Source organism: Chaetodon auriga, chromosome 9 (genome assembly GCF_051107435.1).
Source record: "Chaetodon auriga isolate fChaAug3 chromosome 9, fChaAug3.hap1, whole genome shotgun sequence".
NCBI classification, from domain to species: Eukaryota; Metazoa; Chordata; class Actinopteri; order Chaetodontiformes; family Chaetodontidae; genus Chaetodon; species Chaetodon auriga.
The window spans coordinates 13353166-13368960 of record NC_135082.1 but is presented as its reverse complement, the minus strand read 5'-3'; the positions used below and the strand labels follow the sequence as shown (position 1 = coordinate 13368960).

General features: G+C 38.9%; 3 long non-coding RNA genes across 3 annotated transcripts; 1 reads left to right on the top strand and 2 right to left on the bottom strand.

The window, feature by feature from the left end:
• Positions 1-2114: 2114 nt before the first annotated feature.
• LOC143325396 (uncharacterized) lies at positions 2115-3119 on the bottom strand. Its single transcript, XR_013077532.1, has 4 exons — positions 3016-3119; positions 2827-2850; positions 2466-2551; positions 2115-2186 (listed from the first exon to the last, which is right to left on the bottom strand). It is a non-coding gene; the product is annotated as an uncharacterized LOC143325396 (long non-coding RNA).
• A 3165-nt stretch (positions 3120-6284) lies between these two features.
• LOC143325343 (uncharacterized) lies at positions 6285-10157 on the top strand. Its single transcript, XR_013077526.1, has 3 exons — positions 6285-6396; positions 7029-7195; positions 7745-10157. It is a non-coding gene; the product is annotated as an uncharacterized LOC143325343 (long non-coding RNA).
• Positions 10158-11764: 1607 nt separating this feature from the next.
• On the bottom strand, positions 11765-15106 carry LOC143325883 (uncharacterized). The gene is made up of 5 exons (XR_013077579.1): positions 14943-15106; positions 14754-14777; positions 14393-14478; positions 13985-14113; positions 11765-13428 (listed from the first exon to the last, which is right to left on the bottom strand). It is a non-coding gene; the product is annotated as an uncharacterized LOC143325883 (long non-coding RNA).
• Between the last annotated feature and the right edge of the window lie 689 nt (positions 15107-15795).

Below are 15795 nucleotides of genomic sequence, written 5' to 3'. Positions count from 1 at the left end.
AGAAACATTTTTTGTTAATATAAAAAATAGTTCATTTGATAGCCCATTAACAATGTATTTTGTATTATGCATACATATAATACATTATACTTATATAAATCATTTCAGGACACTCAAAGACACAAAGAATTAAGTCTTCTTAACTAATTCAACAGCCGATAAAGCCGAAAATGACTACTGTGCCCCAGAAATGACTCCAGGGTCTTTCTAAAAACTTTAACAGCTGCAGTGTTGAAGTCAGAGGTAATTTTTTCTCTGACGGGTGACACTGAACTATTCAAAACCATTTCATTCCAGGTCTTTTTCAGAATGTGAGGGATTTCCTTTTCAAAATGGAATGAAGAAATAATTTTCTCCCCATTCCTCAAATGCTCATCAGTCAGACCAAATGAGTCTGCCTGTTTAATAAGTTCCCTGATAGCAGATTTAATTCTTTCTTTTCGTGTTTGTTTATCTATGGGTGCAACAGACGAGAGGTTCTTGTAGATGCCTCGTTCGCGAACATTTTGTCTGAAGTCTTTCCTGTGTAATCCGAAGGGGATTTCCCTGCATGTTTCAAGATATGAATAAAAAACACTGCTGGGATCTGAGATGTCAGAATATGTCAGATGTTTAAAAAAATCTGGACCAGTCAGTCCCCAACATGTTGTGAATATTACAACAGTAGAAAATCCATATTCACTGTTCCATTGATGGGATTTCTCTAACAGCTGATACATACAAGGGACATGTTGTCCTCTTTCCAGACATGGACTGTTCTGTGTATAAATCAACACTGTTTGCACTTTGACTTGATTTTTCTGTAGAAATTCATCAAGTTGTTCAATTAAAATTTCCTCACAATGTTTGAAGGGAGGAGAAGCAGAGTTCTCATTCTTTTCATTTCCATAACCTGGATAAATATCATGAAAAATCTCACGCTCACCATTTTCCATGTAAACAATAGCAAAAGCATATTGTTTTTCCCTTCCTTTATGTTTCTCACGATAATGGTTGAGGATAGACTGCATGTATCTGTCTGGATTCATTTCATCAAAATCTAATTCTTTTCCTGAAGAATTTGTTATTTGGTGGAATAGTTCAGTTTTGTCAGGACATTCTGTTTGTTTTTCAAAATCTTCTTTTACCTGCTGAATTCTTTTTTTCGGATGGAAACCCTGTCTTAGACTAACAGTACTAAAATCTATATATGTTGGTAAAAAAACTGCATCCTGCCAGGGCAAAAACAGACGTTTGATAAAATCCAATTCAAAACACGGGACGTTGGTCATGAAAATGGACCAAAACACACGGGTTATTTTCTGTTTTACAGTTACCATATATACATTACATATATCAAGTGCTTTATAGTTGACAGCATCTGCCATTACATTTACTTTCTCATGAGTATTTTTTTTATTTGAGTGGAAATAGTCCACAAAAATCAGAAACAGAAATATTTTTTCACATTTAAAGACTTTCTCCTTGGTGCCAAAATGATGATCCTGCTGTTGTTGGTCTTCTTCCCTGAATGATGAAAAAGAAAGAATACACTTGATTGAATTCACCAAAATAAATCATACGCTGATCATTACATTATTAGGTGTTGGGCTAGAAGATTCCCCACAGCCAGCAGACTGTCAATGACAAACTCAACTCTGTGCCCGCTGGGAAGTGTACTGAGTGGTGCATGTTTCTAATATTCTGTCTGCTGTAAGTGGGGATGAACAAAACATTACAATACTGCTCAATATAATGGAGGTCAGTACAGCAACACACAAGAGACAATGTCCTCTCAAAGGAAACCATTCTTCACTTCAGCCAAGTTTCTTTTGATGTGACGAAGATCTGTATAGCTGGAGTAACATTGATGGGAGCAAACGAGGAAGTCATGTGATGCAGCATCATGAACCAAATTTACTTCTCAGCAGTTTTTGAAGGCACAGGCAGATTATGCTCAGTGTATTAACGTATTCATGCAGTTGATATCTTGTCTAAGTGTATCTCTTTTAAGATATAGGGCGCTACATGTGTGCAGTGTGTCCTAGGAGTGAACGGATTTTCTGTATAATACTTACAGATCATTTGTTCCTCCACTGTCGAGGATGGTAGCATACGAGGAATGGAGGATATAAGAATCTTTTTCGGGTATCCATGAGAAGCACCCAACGCTCCACTTTGGCGCTTGAGTGATGCTGCATGCAGATCTGCAGAAGGTTTAGATAAAGTTGCATGGGAATAAGCTGTCAAATCTTTAGTTGTGCTGACATGTAAATTAATATCTTACAAGTGCATCTTTGTAATAACTTATGAAGACTTATTAAAGTCAGTTGAAGAAAAAATAAATTTGCATATATTTGACTGGAAAAAAAAAACTGAAATCCCAAAATATTGAGTAAAATTGCTCCCCTGTCTTATCACATTTAATTTTTCATGGTACCAGCTGACACTACTAGATTGAGTAAATGCAACATTTCTTTTCTTACCTTTGGGATGACAAGAGCTGCAGCTCAGTCGATCTGCTTGAACATGTGTCTTCCCTATCTGGAACCTGCTGTCTGCTTGTGTCGGGCTTAGTGAGGAAAGAAAAAATCTATTACAAAATGCACATATAAAAGCGATATCAAATTATGTTCTCAGAAGTAGCCTAAAGTGTTTTGGGCTGATAAACATCTCTTGGTGTTGGTTAACGAAACAAATATCATTATGAAATTACGTATACATGAATGTAATATTTCAGTAACGCCAAACAGTTGTCAGTACTATTGGATATTTTTCCCTTTGAAAAACTGTCTTTTGTAAGATGTCAAGCATTTTATATGAATAAAGGGTAGAATAACCAGTTACCTGCATGGCCAATAGCTGCAGACACTGGGGAGAAAAATTCGATTAGATTACTTTTTACTTTGTATTACTTGAAATGTACTTTAATGCTTATCATACCAAGATTTTAGTGGCCAGTTTTACACATTATTGCCGACAGCCACAACACACCATAAGTTTTGAAAATCAGGTAGAAAATTCGTTTTGACTTACCAGACTGTGTCCGCAGCGATTACCCAGCCCAAGCAGAGGCTGGCAAAGTTTGTGTATTAAAGTTTTCGAATTAAAACAAATAAAACAATTACAATTTTTTTTTTTTTTTTGGTTCGACATTTAAAGAGATATAGTTAAAAAAGACAGATGGGGAAATTTTGACAAGGTTTGTCAGCCTCGGCTATCCTGTAAGAAGGACTTTGGGCTTCGGCAACAAGGCTGTGTGATGGCTGTTCACTGCTTATAAATCTTTCCCTTGGTGACTCATTTTGCACAATCTGTTGTTGTCATGCCCACTTTCACTACGTATACAGAAGCTGAAATACTGGTTTTCAAGTTTACAGGATGGAGCAACAATGTGTTTATGTACTTCAATGTGCCGATAAACTTCATAGAAAAGTGTTATTACCGAGTAAAACCTTTGTAAAACTACACTGTTATTTCAAGAAAATTTCTCAGCCTCGTTCACTGGTTGGGCAGAGACGTGCTTAAAAAGCAAAGTGAAAGTTCAAAATTGGAAAACTTAAAAAGTTGAATTTGATATTCGAAACTAATTATGGTACATTGAGTTAAAGATAACAGACGAGCGGAAATAACTAAAGAGGGGCGTTATTTTTTGCAGTTTAGAAATGGCTGCCGAGAGGGAAAAAGATTTCTAAAACTGTCAAAATATACTATTAAAATGTTTCACAGTTAAATCTTTATCTTAATAAAATAACTCAAACTCAAAGAGATAACATGGTAACTAATGCTAACTGCTTAAAATGTATTCTTTTCATCATCAGTTCTTATTTACAGTAAATCTTTCACCCTGTCCTTGTTTCAGCTTAAGAAATGCTTTCAGTTCTGTTGTTCGTTACATTTTTTCACTTTTGTTTTCAACAGGTGTGGTGGAGCCGGTCAAACCAGGTAAAACCTTTACTGTCAGTCTATATTGCTATTTTAAGATGATGTCAGGGTTTCATATGTCTGCAGCCTCTTAGTAACTGTCCTTTTAAGAAAATATCAGGATTGTTTTCATTGCCAAGTCAGTTCAGTCAAAGTAAAGAGAGCAGTATTTTAATTTTTGAATCCTATTTGTCGGACATCGTCAGGGGAACCCATGTGAATTAGAAATCCTTAATCTGACCTCTATGTTTGGCAAAGTCTGATCGGTAACTTGCAGTGGAATTTTTACAAATTACAGACACGGTAGATTCACACAGGATTAAGGATTTCACTTTTATTATTGTGCACACTATGTAAATAAATTGATTGAATGACCTAAGTCTCTATTTCTACTCCAAGACCTGCACTCCTCCAGGACCCTGAGGCATACAGGTAAGGAGAGAAGCCAAAATGGGAAATGCAGTATCTACCACTGGGAAATAGTTAGTGCCAAATGCCAATAAGATTAAGTTTACTACTGAAGAAAACACACAGACTTATTTAGTGACGAGTTGAGACATGCTTGAAAAGTAAAGCAAATTTCATGAAGTAAATTAAAAGAAACTGGAAATGGCAGCTGAGAGGAGATAGGACCTCTCAAACTGGGACAAAATATGCTGTCAATGTGTTTCACAGCTGGATGATTTCAATGAAAGTCGAAAACGATGGTCAAAGGCTACTAACTGGAGAAACTACACTACAAGTGTAGGGGTGCCACCATACACTCACCACCACATGTGCTTTACTGCTCCACTGCCAAAAGCAGCAAAGCCAAACAAGCTATGAAATGCTTAAAAGAATGTGCATGAACGTGACAGGCAGCTGAAGTGTGTCGAATGCACCTGGGAAGCTATTCTGTGGCCATATTCTCGTCCATATTAATCCATATATACACTAGATCTCACCCTGTCCTTGTTTCACCTCAAGAAATGCTTTCAGTTCTGTTGTTCATTACATTTCTTCACTATTGTTTTCAATAGGTGTGGTGGAGCCGATCACACCAGAATTGTTGTTGCCATGCCAAGCTTGATTCTGTGTGAGGCTGGAATGCTGCGCGTCAGGTTTACAAGGTGGGCACCAGTGCGTGTTTGAAGTATTAATATACTGAGAGAGTTAAGAGATGCTACGTTCTCACAGACTCATTCACTGACTGGGCAGACGTGATATATTACGTGCTTCATATATAAAACAGAATTAGAGTGAACGAATCCCATGCACCAAGTGCTTCACATCCAACCTTGTTTCCAAAAATGTTGGGATAATGTAAAATGTAAGCAGAAACAGAATGTGATAATTAGCAAAACAGCCTGTTAGTGAGTGGAACAGCTAAAATATTGTTCTATCTATCTATCTATCTGAATCAAGGCAGTGCAACATCAGGTTCACACACTCCTGTCCCAGAGCTCATGTCAATAGCGCCAGATCCTCTGGAGATTCCTGATCTGGGTGACCACCATCCACAGGCCCAAACTGCACTCCCACCAGAAAGCATCCAACCAGCCAATGGCTCACCAGGTCAGTCCCAAAGAAACTGATCGATGGGAGAAAAGCAGTCTAAATATATATCAGGTTTAACAGTCCTTTCGAAGGTTCCCGTGTTGGAAGATAAAGTGATACCAGCTGTATTTGTAAATGACTGAAAACCTGACTAAAACCTGGCTGTGTAATGAAGACTATGTTAGCCATCCAGGAGTGTAGTACACTATAACAAACACAACTGGCTGTAGTGTTTTCCAGGTTTGGTGTTAAAGACTAAGAACAAGGCTTTTTGAATGAATTATTATTTAAAAAAAAAACAAAAAAACTGTGCTGTTTTTGACCTCATCAATCACTCTTTCTGGTGGTTCTACTCTACAGTTATTTTATTATTTATGAGCACTGTGTTGTCATGTGAAGCTGAAACTTGGTGTAACTTTGTGGGAAACTCCCCTGCTAAGAGAACACACTCTGCCTATGATGCAGGCACACCCTTTTTAACCAATAAGAAGCTTTTGTCAGTTGACCATATAAGGAATATAACATCTTTCCTGATTCCAGGAATCAGAAACTTAACTCCTGTGGAAAAAAGGAGAAGGAAAAGATTCATGCTGTGTGGACAGATGAGACTGAGCGCATTCGTTTGGTCCATTTTTGGACTTTGCTTTTTCTAATTTTGGTGAATACAACCAAGTCTACTTAATGAGCGAACAGGACAAAGTGGCAAATTTAAATTCCTACCAACAAGAAAAATGTGCAACTTTAAAAACCTTGTCAAACAAAACAGTGAAGCAAAAAAATCAGACTGCTGGAGTTAATATAAATTCTTAGAGGTGATCTGTGGATGGATTTTCCTTCAATAACATTTGGGAACAACACAGTGTATCGTGAGAAGAATCCAAGCTCAAAAGTCCTCCTAATGATTACTCAGAGCCGAATGGAGCAGACTGATTCTTCTTCCTGCTTTTCAAGTTATTTGTAAGTGGAACAAACTTGATTAATGCTGTACTCCTTTACACGATGCAAACAGACTCAAACATGTTTAACTTTCCTGCTCCTCCATTCATTTACAACACATAATGAATTAGAATCGCTGTCTAAATTTGCAAATGAATGTGTGAACCGCACTGAACAAAATGATATCCAACCAAATTGTATTTCTTAATTCCTTCTTTTCTGTCTCTTGAAAACCTGCTAAATCAGTGGGAACCACGTTTCCTTTCCCTTCTCTTTCAGTCTGTGCTCCAGTGATGAAGCAGCTAGTCAATTAATCAAACTGTGGACTCACAGAAGAGCTTGACATTTCCAATCAAGCCGAAGTGCCAAACATTTGTTGGTTTCTGCATTTCAGATGTTAGGATTTGTAGATTTTTACTGTTAGCACGCATTGTTAGACGTCACCCTGGGCTTTTCATGATGGTGATTGGCCAAAATATTCATTTAAAAAATAAATAAATAAATAAAAATCAATAATTAGTGATTGAAGTTTGCCCCCTGCTGGCTCTGTCTGTTTGCCCTCTGCTGATTTTTTTTCTTTGTTGTTGTTGTTGTTGTTGAACTCTGAGCTGCTCTGTCATTGAGTAACCACCAATTTTTGTCCAATCCCGCAGCCCGCTCTGTGGCGGCTATGTCCCTCGCTGACGACGCGTCATCCCAACACAGTTCTGACCAGTCGGACACAAGGACTGAACACTCGGATGAAGATGTGGGAGAAAAAGCCCCTAAACGCAGTACCGGCGTCAAGGCTACCAAGAAACCTGCTGCTGCTAAGACAGAGGTAGGACCGGTGGTTTTCAGTGCTGTGCATTGTGCCGACAAGAGTGTAACAAACTATTTGAATGAGAAATCCTCTTATCAATAGAGTCGACTGTAAAATACAATATTTCAGAGGTGTTTTTGAAAAAGATAATCACTGATGTAACATCACAGCTAAGCTGAGCTCGCGTTGGTGTGTTCTGGAACACGTCATGAAACTGTTGATTTCACACTTGACAATAAGTCTTCTTAAAATATACATCGCAGTATTTTTGGGCCAAATGGCAACATTCAACATTTATCAATACTTATTGGATCTATTTAGTCCTACAATGCCCGCAATGCAGCTCAAGAGCACCTTTGATTCTGCTGAGTATTTGGAGCTGAAGGGTTACACTTCGGCCCGACGGTACGAGTAGTCGCTCCATTTCCCATTCACTCCTGTGGAAGTACGAACGATGGACAACGTTGAAGCGTAAACTGACCTTGTGTGTAAAACCGGCGCCCCTTTTAAATTTTAAAATTACTCTTTACTTTCTCCTCCCTCCCGTTGCTCTGCTCCCTCTGCAAGACTCAAGCCAAGACGGTCAAGAAACCAACGAAGAAAAAGACCACGACTAACAACGCAGAGACGCCGCCATGAGGCCTGCTGTCCACATCCACCGGCCTACACTCGCTCCACCCACAGCCTGCAGTCCTCTGTTTGGTCTCCACACATATACACTGTATATATCAAGCACTGAAATTGTGTCACACTTGCTGGTTTTTAGAGCCAAGTGCAGGTTCGGTTTTTAGCTGTATGTGGCCTCCTTTAGGTTGGGAACAGTCGCTGGGTTGTTGCCTCAGTTTTTAATTTCTGTGAGCTGTGAACAGAAGTGCTCCTTTTTCTTTAACCCTCTGACACATATGTACAGTAGGTCCTCACAGTAGAGAGAGAACACGTTAGTGAGAACACCAGCTGACCATGTGCAGTTTTCCCGTCTCTTCGGCCTTCCTGATTGGTGTTCTGCTGCCGACTTTGTGACAGTCTTGATCCAGGCTGTTTCTGGTTAAAGTATCTCTCGTGAAATCTCACATTTGTCACTCCTTCGGGTCCCCTGTGTGTCCTCTGTGCTACTCCTACGTGGTTCCAGTTGGAAAACTTCACCCTCTTGATGCGTGCAGGCCTCAAGTTTGGGTCCTCTGCATCTGGCCATGATGGTGGACATCCTCAGACGCTGTCATGTCTGGAGCTCGAACAGTTGGCTTTTTTTACTAAGCAGTAAGAAGGTGATTGAGATCAACTGTAAGGCCTGCATTGACTAATAGTTGGAAACATCCTTGTTGCTGTTTCACACCTAATAGTTCCCACTTGTGTCGTTCAGCCACCACCATTTCCTCATGTAAGTCAAATTTTACAGGATTATTTGGGATCAAAGCTGCTTTCGGCCTGTATTTTACATTAATTTGAACCTTTTTGACTGTATTTTAGGCCTCACAGCTTGTGGAAGGCTTTAAAGTTTAGCTTCCCCTCACTTAGCCTGTATACCTCTGAGTGAGTCTGGCTCTGCTAAGTTCAGGTCTCGCTTATGGCAACTTTCTTCCTCGCTCCTTTTGATGTGTCTTTCAACTCATGTGCGGTACAGGTGCTGGTGGAGTAGTTTGTTTAGTGTTGGCTTAGTTATCCTTCATCCGGACATTGCTCTCTCTTAGGTTATGTTCATCTACGATCATTTATGAATTCAGCTTCTGTTTGACCCCGTTCTTTTGGTCATGTGATATAAGTAGTAAGTATGATGAGTTGTGCATATCCAGGCCTCTTAAGCTAATGCTGTAACTGAGCTATCTCCCAATAAATACAGTAGTCACAGAAGAGCTGCAGGTGTTTTTGTGAGGGAGCATATCTGCTTCCACCACGGTGGTGATGTCTGTATGTTGCTTGTGTTCAACATTAGAAAGTCACAGAGTAGCTCTGCACTCTCTCACTCCTTTTACCTGGCTGTGTGGTCGCCTCTTTATAATATTTCTACTCCTTAGAAGCCAGGACAAAGCGAAAGCAATATGGAAATAATTAAACCAAAACCAACATCAAGAGACCGTGAGGAATTATTTTCTCATCCCCGTGCTGTCGTTTCACATGTGGAGGGAGCGTCGGACCAGGCTGTGGGTGTTTCCAAACACTGGACATCGGTTCTGGGATGGCTCCTCTGGTTGTCAGCCACTGCGCTGTGGCTGGTTTTCTTCTGTAACGAGAGATTTAAAAGCATGAGACTCCTCCCGCGCTCATTACTGCTGTCTGCAGTGTGATGCTAGGATGAACCAGTAGGGGGAGTCAAAGCCCACCTCAACTGTTGGTAAAGTTAAACAATATGTGAACAGGATGTAAATAGTAACCTTGACTGTGTATATATAGTATGAGCTTGCTTGCCTTATTCATTCTCTGGGCTTAAATCCATTTTTTTTTTATTTGTGTGCTTTTCTTAATTCTTAGTCTTGATGACATGTTCTGAGGCCTGAAGAAGCTCAGACTTCACCAGTGTGGGCGTCTGGTACTTTTTTTATTTTTAACATGTGTACATTTCTTTCTCTGTCTTCCTGACATTTTAACTCCACTCCATCACAAACTAGAATATCGTCAGACTGATTATTAAATATTTTAGGGCCAAAAGTTGAAATCCAGCCTGTTTTTTTTTTTTTCTTCCTTTTTCTTCTTAATTTCATGTTTGCACTGAATACAGAGAAGACGGCACATAATTAAAAGACGTTTGGTCTTCTCAAGATACAACCCTGCATTTTTATCTTGTGTTGATGCGAGTTTTGGATATTTATTGCTTATTTTCTCTGTTTTAAGTCAGTATTGTATACAGGGATGTTCATTTGTATATTGTTTGTGCCAATTCTCAAAGCTCCATGTCACAAAGGATTACAGTCTGTGTGCTGGGACAGTGGTATCTAACAAGATCATGTATCAGTAATAAAACTACTAATAAAGGAAATTAAATCAGTGTGTTACTGTTGTGCACTGGAAACTAAATGTGTCTGTTACATCCCTTTGTGGCCAACATCCACCTCACTAAGTTATTCCGTGACGAAAAAAGCAAACGTATATCAGGATGTTTGTAAAGTGATGCAGCTTGAGTTTACACAGCTGTCTCAGTTGTCTCTTAGTTAGTTTCGGGTTTCTCTTTTGTCGTGGTTACAGGTTGTTTTTACAATGTCAACAAAAGTAGAAGGGAAAGAAGGGAAATCAAAGAACTGAATAAAACGAAGTAGAAAGAAAAAAAGAAAACATCAAAACACAGAGGGTGTCACTCACCTCCAGACTAGCATATCTAACAGAAACTCAACCCACGTGCAGAATACAGAGGGTAACCTGCCCTGCAAAAGCTCAGCTGTCAAAACAAGAACTAAAGCAGAACAGAAAAATTTCACTTGGCAAGATTTTTAAAACTAGTAAAAATATCTCGTCTCAAAGAAGCCACAGTTGTCTTAAAAGTGGTGCAGCCAGACCAAAAATAAGTACATTTGTCAGGATACAGAGAAATCAAACTGCTTTATAATTCTGGAAATTCTACTTTCAAGCATTAAGTTACTCAGAAGCAGTAATACAATCTCTGTAAGACCGTCTTATTGAGATGATTAAGAACAAAAAGCTCGAAATAAGTGAAATGCTCTAACACAAAAACTGCTCGGTAAGAAGGTACGGCTCATCTTTCATTCATTCATCTTCTTTACCCGCGCATCCCAATTCGGGGTTGCGGGGGGCTGGAGCCTATCCCAGCTAGCAATGGGCGAGAGGCGGGGTACACCCTGAACCGGTCGCCAGCCGATCGCAGGGCCACATACACAGACACACAGACAGACAACTCACAGACAGACAACTCACACACTCACACTCACACCTACAGACAATTTTAGAGACCAATTAACCTAACGAGCATGTTTTTGGTCTGTGGGAGGAAGCCGGAGTGCCCGGAGAGAACCCACGCATGCACGGGAAGAACATGCAAACTTCACACAGAAAGGCCCTGCCCGACCCAGGGTTCGAACCAGCAACCTTCTTGCTGTGAGGCACGCGCACTACCTGCTGCGCCACCGTGCCGCCCCCGGCTCATCTTTAACAAACATATTGATTGATTTACATTTCACCTTTTACAGTGTATTTCCTTTTACCTGGTCTCTCAGGGGGAAACTAAGGGACAGTTTTAACTCACTAATGAAAATAGCCTGACTCTACGTGCAGACTATCAGCAAACACAACAGACCGGACTGGCAGGGATTGGACGGCTGAACAGCAGGTCCTGGAGAAACAGCCCAATCACAGCAGAGGATGTAGTTGAAGGTGGCCCAGATACTGAATCCACGGACCAGCTGAAGGTGCAGATGTAGCTGAGGGTGGATTTGATGCTTACAACATGTTCCTTATCTGCAGCAGAGAGGTAAAACTGGCGGACAGCAGGATCTGGGTGCTCACGCTGTCTCTTGTTGTCTTTTATTGACCCGTTTATATCCACACATGTCTGCAGAACACCAGAGAGCTTTGACGGTTGAACCACAGGCAGAAACATGATGATGATGATGATGAGGGAACAAAGCACACAGAGCGTCGGTTTTTATGGGTTTTTTTATTGCCAAGAGCTCACGACACAGCAGACAGCAAAGTCAAATTACAATTGGCACTCAAAGTTACAAAGTTTTAAAACTTTTGAAAACAATTCGAAAAATGTTGTTGTTGTGAGAAAACATGTTCTCACAACTAATTATATATTAGGAGGGCGAAAAACATTTTTTGTTATTACAAAAAATAGTTCATTGGATACTCCATTAACAATGTATTTTGTATTATACATACATATAATACATTATACTTATATAGATCATTTCAGGACACTCAAAGACACAAAAAATCAAGTCTTCTTAACTAATTCAACATGTCAGTTGTGTAATTGATAAAGCCGTAAAGGACTACTGTCTCCCAAAAATGACTCCAGGGTCTTTCTAAAAACTTTAACAACTGCAGTGTTGAAGTCAGAGGTAATTTTTTCTCTGATGGGTGACACTGAACTATTCAAAACCATTTCATTCCAGGTCTTTCTCAAAATGTCAGAGATTCCATCTTGAAAATCGAATGAAGAAATAATTTTCTCCCCATTCCTCAAATGCTCATCAGTCAGACCAAATGAGTCTGCCTGTTTCATAAGTTCACTGAGAGCAGATTTAATTCTTTCATTTAGTGATTGTTTATCTATGGGTGCAACAGACGAGAGGTTCTTGTAGATGCCTCGTTCGCGAACATTTTGTCTGAAGTCTTTACTGTGTAATCCGAAGGGGATTTCCTTGCATGTTTCAAGATATGAATAAAAAACACTGCTGGGATCTGAGATGTCAGAATATGTCAGATGTTTAAAAAAATCTGGACCAGTCAGTCCCCAACATGTTGTGAATATTACAACAGTAGAAAATCCATATTCACTGTTCCATTGATGGGATTTCTTTAACAGCTGATACATACAAGGGACATGTCCTCTTTTCAGACATGGACTGTTCTGTGTATAAATCAACACTGTTTGCACTTTGACTTGATTTTTCTGTAGAAATTCATCAAGTTGTTCAATTAAAATTTCCTCACTGTGTTTGAAGTTCTTATTCTTTTCATTTCTATTTGGATAAATATCAGGAAAAATCTTACGCTCACCATTTTCCAAGTAAACAATAACAGAAGCATATTGTCTTCTCCTTCCTTTATGTTTCTCACGATAACGGTTGAGGTCAGACTGCATGTATCTGTCTGGATTAATTTCATCAACATCTAATTCTTTTCTTGAAGAATTTATTATTTGGTGGAATAGTTCAGTTTTGTCAGGACATTCTGTTTGTTTTTCAAAATCGTCTATTACCTGCTGAATTCTTTTTTTCACATGGAAACCCTGTCTTAGACTAACAGTACTAAAATCAAAGGGGCTATATCTTGGTAAAAAAACTGCATCCTGCCAGGGCAAAAACAGACGTTTGGTAAAATCCAATTCAAAACACGGGACGTTGGTCATGAGATTGGGCCAAAACATACAGGTTGTTTTCTGTTTTGCAGTTACCATATATTCATTATATATATCAAGTGCTTTATAGTTGACAGCACCTGCCATTACATTTAATTTCCCGTGAGTATTTTTTTTATTTGAGTGGAAATAGTCCACAAAAATCCCAAATATTTTTCCACATTTAAAGACTTTCTCCTCTGTGCCAAAATGATGATCCTGCTGTCGTTGGTCCTCTTCCCTGAATGATGAAAAAGAAAGAATACACTTGATTGAATTCACCAAAAATAAATCATACGCTGATCATTACATTATTAGGTGTTGGGCTAGAAGATTCCCCACAGCCAGCAGACTGTCAATGACAAACTCAACTCTGTGCCCGCTGGGAAGTGTACTGAGTGGTGCATGTTTCTAATATTCTGTCCCCTTGCTGTAAGTGGGGATGAACAAAACATTACAATACTGCTCAATATAATGGAGGTCAGTACAGCAACACACAAGAGACAATGTCCTCTCAAAGGAAACCATTCTTCATTTCAGCTACGTTTCTTTTGATGTGACGAAGATCTGTATAGCTGGAGTAACAGTGATGGGAGCAAATGAGGAAGTCATGTGATGCAGCATCATGAACCAAATTTACTTTTCAGCAGTTTTTGAAGGCACAGGCAGATTATGCTCAGTGTATTAACGTATTCATGCAGTTGATATCTTGTCTAAGTGTATCTCTTTTAAGATATAGGGCGCTACATGTGTGCAGCGTGTCCTAGGAGTGAACGGATTTTCTGTATAATACTTACAGATCATTTGTTCCTCCACTGTCGAGGATGGTAGCATACGAGAAATGGAGGATATAAGAACCTTTATCGGGCATAAATGAGAAGCACCAAACGCTCCACTTTGGCGCTTGAGTGATGCTGCATGCAGATCTGCAGAAGGTTTAGATAAAGTTGCATGGGAATAAGCTGTCAAATCTTTAGTTGTGCTGACATGTAAATTAATATCTTACAAGTGCATCTTTGTAATAACTTATGAAGACTTATTAAAGTCAGTTGAAGAAAAAATAAATTTGCATATATTTGACTGGAAAAAAAAAACTGAAATCCCAAAATATTGAGTAAAATTGCTCCCCTGTCTTATCACATTTAATTTTTCATGGTACCAGCTGACACTACTAGATTGAGTAAATGCAACATTTCTTTTCTTACCTTTGGGATGACAAGAGCTGCAGCTCAGTCGATCTGCTTGAACATGTGTCTTCCCTATCTGGAACCTGCTGTCTGCTTGTGTCGGGCTTAGTGAGGAAAGAAAAAATCTATTACAAAATGCACATATAAAAGCGATATCAAATTATGTTCTCAGAAGTAGCCTAAAGTGTTTTGGGCTGATAAACATCTCTTGGTGTTGGTTAACGAAACAAATATCATTATGAAATTACGTATACATGAATGTAATATTTCAGTAACGCCAAACAGTTGTCAGTACTATTGGATATTTTTCCCTTTGAAAAACTGTCTTTTGTAAGATGTCAAGCATTTTATATGAATAAAGGGTAGAATAACCAGTTACCTGCATGGCCAATAGCTGCAGACACTGGGGAGAAAAATTCGATTAGATTACTTTTTACTTTGTATTACTTGAAATGTACTTTAATGCTTATCATACCAAGATTTTAGTGGCCAGTTTTACACATTATTGCCGACAGCCACAACACACCATAAGTTTTGAAAATCAGGTAGAAAATTCGTTTTGACTTACCAGACTGTGTCCGCAGCGATTACCCAGCCCAAGCAGAGGCTGGCAAAGTTTGTGTATTAAAGTTTTCGAATTAAAACAAATAAAACAATTACAATTTTTTTTTTTTTTTTGGTCCGACATTTAAAGAGATATAGTTAAAAAAGACAGATGGGGAAATTTTGACAAGGTTTGTCAGCCTCGGCTATCCTGTAAGAAGGACTTTGGGCTTCGGCAACAAGGCTGTGTGATGGCTGTTCACTGCTTATAAATCTTTCCCTTGGTGACTCATTTTGCACAATCTGTTGTTGTCATGCCCACTTTCACTACGTATACAGAAGCTGAAATACTGGTTTTCAAGTTTACAGGATGGAGCAACAATGTGTTTATGTACTTCAATGTGCCGATAAACTTCATAGAAAAGTGTTATTACCGAGTAAAACCTTTGTAAAACTACACTGTTATTTCAAGAAAATTTCTCAGCCTCGTTCACTGGTTGGGCAGAGACGTGCTTAAAAAGCAAAGTGAAAGTTCAAAATTGGAAAACTTAAAAAGTTGAATTTGATATTCGAAACTAATTATGGTACATTGAGTTAAAGATAACAGACGAGCGGAAATAACTAAAGAGGGGCGTTATTTTTTGCAGTTTAGAAATGGCTGCCGAGAGGGAAAAAGATTTCTAAAACTGTCAAAATATACTATTAAAATGTTTCACAGTTAAATCTTTATCTTAATAAAATAACTCAAACTCAAAGAGATAACATGGTAACTAATGCTAACTGCTTAAAATGTATTCTTTTCATCATCAGTTCTTATTTACAGTAAATCTTTCACCCTGTCCTTGTTTCAGCTTAAGAAATGCTTTCAGTTCTGTTGT